A 6,462-nucleotide genomic window follows, 5' to 3' on the forward strand; every position below is an offset into this window, starting at 1 on the left:
GTGGAGACCTAGCCATGCACTGGTTGATACATGTTGGCAAATATTTTTATTTACACCAAACATAAACTCAAAATTTATCAAACACAATTAAGATACTTTTTTTAGCATTCGCCATTATATTTTCACAATTTATAAATGGGAGAACATAAAATGGGAAACCAACCTGTTTTTCTCGACAACCTACTCGTGCTCTGGCTCAGAACTTGTTCTGCTCAGCAACTTGCGAAGGTAAGTTTCCACACCACTCGACAACCTGTTCTGCTCCTTCCTGCTCTTGCTCAACCCAGATTTTTGGTATGGCTCCTGCACCAGGTATTAAACACCTTGATGTATGGTGGTTGACAAGCCATTTCACCTTAATAAAAGAATTAATTATGACCAGGTAAGTACGCCGCCCATTTCGCATAAGAATTAATCAGCCCATTTTGTCATTAATCAGTTATCAATCATCATGGTTGGCCAATCTACCAGAAAAATTTATCAGTTCGTTGGGAGATATGCACATGCCATCCATACCGTGCATGCATGTTGGTGAATCACTAAGGAAATCATTGGCTTAGTGACTTGTTTTTAGGAGTTGCCCCAACTCTCGCCTGCATAAAATCTGCCCTCTTCCCTTGGAAGCACTCAACTTAGTGCCATTCCACAGAGCCGGAGCAACAATAGGAGGGGTGGTCCCAGTTGGTCGTCGTCTTCGAGCCTTGCAGAGAAATTATTTTGGACATGAAAGTTTCAATCGTTGGGCCATCTATATGGTGAAATATCCTTCAAGTCCTCCATTCTCTATCCTCTATTACTTGGAACCACCTCCACCCCCCGCTACCTCCCTCAGCCTCCCAATTCCCACATGCATAAAATCCGCTCACTGCCACAGGTTTAATTTTTGGATTTGTGATGTATCTAGATAGTTGTGTTGGTGAAAGAATACCAAATGATGCAGAGACCGTGGAGAAGGTCTTATTGTTTGTCGATCATCTCACCCCATGGCAGAGGGTTCTAGACAATAATAGTGCTGAAAAACACAGTAGAATGATGTTTAAAGGATTATAAAAATGCATCAAGTTCATGGCAAAAGATCCCAATAACTTAAACTTGAAATTGATAAGGAATATAAGCATTCTAACACTAAAACATTGTGCCTGTTATTCACTAAAGGATCAATTTATAAATGAAACTTGTTAATTTTTTCACCAGCTTGCCTCTAGAGGGTCCTAAGTCTCTTCTACAGTTGACAACATATATAACGTTTCTCTGAACATTCTTTCAAGGATGAGAAACTTTTCGGCAAACATGAAATTCTGAAGGTTGTTGAATATTATTGTTGTTACTGTGAGGCTAATCCAAATCTCAGAAAAAATGCTAAGAAATTTTTGAATGGAATTGCAGATAACCTTGGGCAAGGTACCACATTTCCTCTTGTTGCGGTTTTACATAACTATGCAGTTAGCTTAAGTTTTGAGGACATGGAGATTTCAGGTGTATGTAATGATAATGCTATTTATATTGAGGATGATATATCCGAAGCTCTGAAGATTACCATACATGTTGAAAATCAAGATTCACTACTTCTCTCAAAATCAATTAGAATAATTCAAAGTACTATTGAAAAGTTTAAGTGGACATCTGAAGAATTGGTTGTTCAGAGGCATGGAAATAATGGGCCATTATGTGATGGTAAATCTAAGACTTATGCAATGAGAAACAATAATCACAAGTGGATAGGTGGATCATTTATTAGTATTTCCAAGGCTCTGGAATTCTGATGTAAGGTATTCGCAGGATATATACAACAGGAATTGGACATTTTCATAGCTAGTAGTATAATTACTAAAGACTTAAGTTTCATATTCTTCCTTGGAACAAGATTTCCATCTCTTTATGTAGGTATTCATTGTTTGTTTTAGGTCTAACTTTTTTATAGTGGGAGAAAGAAAAGAGCTTCATAAGGTCTACCAGACACTACTCCCTGTTGCAAGTGAAACACTCAAACTCTCTCTCATGCATCAAGAAGTTGTTCAGGAATGTTTGGAAGTTTCAGATACACTTATTTCAGGAATTTGGATTGAAGTTAAAGAGTTAAAATGGTTAATATATTATATATATAATATTGGGGTGGCAATGTTCAATATGAAGAAATGTTCAATATGAAGCAATATTATTGTGCTTGTGGTCCTCTAAAGTTAGCTTACAAAGATGCATGGACCCAGGTGTCCTTACTAAAAAATCTCCTGTCACATGAAAGTATGGCATCTGCGTTTGGCTGTATCATGAGAGACAACATGTCTAAATCAGTTTCTGATGTTTGTGGAAAAAATGTTGTTTTATTTGATACACTACAAAGAAGTGGGAGAAAATAATCAAGAGAAAATGTCATAGATTGTCTCTTACATTGGACCAATGTCGATACACAGTTGTCAAGTCTGAATAATCTCTGTTCCCTTGTGAAGATTTGGGTTAATATTGTTTCTGTAGATTACAAGGAGATTGATATAGATGAGGCATTAGTGCAAAGTCTCACACTCTACAAGGTTTTGTCCAGCACTGGTTGTTCTTTTCCTATGGGGACATTAGGCATGCTCCTAAAAGAGGAGCTCCTAGCTTATTCTAAAATAGAAATTGAACTTTCAAGGTTTATGCGTAAAGGAATTGTGGAATTGCTATTGGATGACATGTATGTTACGAAGGAATTTTCATTAGAGAGGTCAAGAGTTCTCTTAGAGCAGACGAATATAGCTAGACTGGGTGGTGCTACAGGCTTAGGAAGATGCATGGATTGTTTGTCATATGCCATCTTAATTTTGATATATGTGCTAGATGAAGATTATAATCCTAATGACAATATTTTCGTCCTGGATCGTGTACGTCACCAACTTGCTGTTACATATTGTGTCCATGCAATCTGTACCGAGGAAGCAAATGCAAATTCAGAGGGATTTACACATATGCAGTGAAAGCTTTAGGAATTGGTTTTCAAGATTTTTAACTCTTGGAAGAAGATGGGCTCTAAAGAATGTTGTTCTCTTCTTTGGAGAGAGAACATGCTTATCCATGCTCTTTTTTGTGTATCATTTTCTTAAAAGATTCTTTCTATTTTAATGGAAAAGTTTGGAACTATTATCAACTCTATAAATTTTTGGGAAAGTTGTGTGAAATATAACCGAGAATATCTCTTAGAGTTTCAACAAAATCTCATGTATGGTGAATTTCTTGAATCTCACATTGACAGGGTTTTAGAAATAAGAAATTTCGCGAGTTGTGGCTTCACTATTGAAGATATGAAGGAGAGGGAATTAACTCTTGTTTCAAATGGACTGAAAACAAGGGAGTTTTCATTTCCTACATCAGTATGTTTTAAATATTGTATAAAATGTACCATAGAAAAGTACAACATTTCATGGCTCTCAAGTACTCCAAAGAAGCACTACATTTAAGAACAAAAGTTTTACATTGAAAATTCACGTTTTTGGATAATAAGTCAATTAAAGTTGAGAGAGATAATAATTCTAAGTTAAAAATTGACTCAAATGAAGTGCGATGTATTTATCTGTAGGCTCTAGGATCAATTACAACAAATGTGTGGCCATCTTTTTCAGATGAAAAGAAGAATTGGGAGTATTTGCCTAGTCAATGGGTTGTTTTTGGAAATTATTTGGAAAATATTATGCAGGTGGGTGTTCTATATGAAATGGTGGGAGATGGATATGAAGCTGAAAACATATTTGAGGAAGGTCTAAAGATTTAGAATGCTAAGATCTACCACTTGGTTAGGCTACATTTGTATCCTTCTTAGGTGATATTTATCAGAAATGTCATTCATGGGAAATTGTTGAAGAGGTATTGAAAAGTGAAAAGCATATTTTTCATCGTCAGGACTTGAAGCTTGTGTGTAAGCTTTTCCAAGTAATAGTAGAAGCCATGTTTGTCATGTGGATTGGAGATTTGGTTCACAGGAATCCAAAGGAAAAAAAAGATATACATTTTCCTGAGAACCTGGCTTCTGCTGTTGATATTTATACATTGGCATGGGAAAATTTATGTAAAGAAATGAGAAAAGAACAAATAGCAGAATCTCTTGCTTGCATGACCAATGACATAAAGAAGAAAAGAGGATCTGGTCAGATGGGGGAAACTCTTCTATAATAGTGGACTTAGATGACTCTAGCATTGGAGTAAGGGATTACCTAAAGGAGTTTGAGGGTACGTCTAGAAATACGCGTTCACGTTTAAAATCACGAAATAATTATCATTTAGCTAGTGAAGGTACAAAACCTTTGTCATTATCAAAAAAATCCATGGAAATCAAGTGGATGCTTGATAGCAAGGGATGACATAGATAAATATTTCTATTCACTCAAAAAAAAACATAACCAAAGCAACAAAGTGTTTCCCACATGGATCTATAAATAAATTTGAAGAACTCACATGACAGAGATTGTAGTGGTCATTGTGAAATCGAAAAAGATCAAGTACATTCTATGCAGGTTCTTATTGCATCTAGTTGGGAAAACCATGCAAGAAGTGTATTGTCTAGACTGCTGCTTCAAATAGGAAAATGTTATAAGGCATCTGAGGAGTTGGACAAGGTGCATTATATATTTTTGTAGAATATCAGTCTGCTATTTTTTCATAATGGTAGATCTCTATGGCTGTGTTCATTTGATACTGCACATTGCTGCCAGCTTGAATGCTCTGGCAAGAGAAGGTTCGTGGATATATTCATGATTGAAAGGGAAGTGTTGTTGCGCCACATTAGTTGGATTTCTATAAGTAAACTTTTATGTAGTTTATCATGGATACAGTGTGGAAAATTTGTTGAAAACTCGATGTCATTGGTGTTAGGATGGTTGGATCATTCTTTCTCTATTTGTAGCCAAATTGTTGCACTTTTTCAAAAGGAATCCATGTTAATAGCTATTCTGCATCTACCCTTAGAATTGGATGGGTTATTTTCCTTACCTGTGAGGCATGGTAATAACTCTTTTAGAAGTCATTGGGTTATGTATTTTCATCAAGCTTCTCTTGGAAAAACTTTACGTCAACAACATATTATTGTTTTGCACTCAAAGCTTGTAACCTCAACTTCCGATAGTAAGGAACATCATCACAATTCGAAGGACTTTATAAAAAGAGTGTTGCAAGCCCTAAAAATTACTCCAAAGGCTATGGAGGATCTTGAACACTTTGTCGGATATTTTTTTAAACATACCACTTTCTATTGTTATCTCTCTCAGTTTATTAGATTCTAAATATGTGTCTCGTCTAGGGGATCTTCCATTCAATAATTCTTCTCTGGCATGGATGTTTCTCACACGATTTGGCTCTAAGGGGAAATATATGGTTCTTTTGTTGCTTATTCTTTCTTATTTTTAAGGGTTGTCAAAAGATGGTGCTTGAGGGATTAAAATATCTTGTCCTACACTATTGATCTAGACTATGAAGATTCAGAAGGAAATGACATTGATAGTGGCTCATAGGTCAAAAAATTAATCCATGGATCATCCAAAATAGTTGTGGATGTAGTTGTTGAAGAGTTTGGGATGATACTTGAGGAAATTCGGTTGTAACCTCTGATTCTTTCCCTATTCAAAGCAATAACGATAAATGTAGATGGTGGTAGTGGAGAATTGAACTTGATAAAAGGCTTACCAAACTTCAAAGGGGAATTGAAGATTATTGGCTTGGTCCGTGGAAGTGCTTCTTATTGGGAGAACCCTTAGAAGCTACTATCCATAATGTTGTAGATGTGTGTATAAAATATGTCAAGCTAATGTTGGGCTTAGTGGCAACAAGTCAAGGTGTGGAAACTCATGTTCCAGTTGATGAAGGCCTATTGAAAGTCCTTTTGGCTGGTAGTACTTCTCTCAGATATAATGAAATTGAGAAGGGTGTTTCTTGTCTGTTGTGGAAAAATTTCAATATTCTGGAGAGCTCTGGGGTAGACAACTTGGAAGGATCTCAAAAAGAAGAAATTGTTGGCAAAGTTGCCAAAGCAATTTCTAGTGTCTATATCCTTTAATACATTGATAATTGAAGGTTAACTCCATAGATATGAATGGATTTTGACAATAAGTTTGAAGAGTTTGATGGAAAATGTCTTCCAAACTAACTGAGGAAGAAGTAGTGTTATCATTAAAAATACATTTGAAAAATGTTTTTAAATTAAAGGGGCCAAATTTTCAGTCTTACAAAAGGTATGCAACACCCCTCATTTCATGTAATGGATTGTTTTTTAATAAAATTAATTAGTTTTAATTATTAGCTTATTATAATTTTAAAAAATATTGTTGTTTTAATAATTAGTATAGAAAATTGTTACATGTAAAAAATTATTTAATTATTTTTAAAAAGTATTATTTTTTTAAAAGTAATTTTTATTATACTAATTAATTTTAAAAATTGTATTTAAGATTTTAGTATTTTTTATCTTAATTTAAATTAGAATCATCCCATTAATAATACTTA

The 6,462-nt window shown here is 34.8% G+C and overlaps 1 pseudogene; it reads left to right on the top strand.

Moving 5' to 3' along the window:
- The first annotated feature begins 296 nt into the window (after positions 1-296).
- On the top strand, positions 297-6,016 carry LOC149170766 (separase-like; annotated as a pseudogene).
- Positions 6,017-6,462: the final 446 nt, after the last annotated feature.

The sequence above is a fragment of the Pinus tabuliformis genome, chromosome 4_2, assembly GCF_031772625.1.
Source record: "Pinus tabuliformis cultivar Carrire ecotype Pingquan chromosome 4_2, CPIR1, whole genome shotgun sequence".
NCBI classification, from domain to species: Eukaryota; Viridiplantae; Streptophyta; class Pinopsida; order Pinales; family Pinaceae; genus Pinus; species Pinus tabuliformis.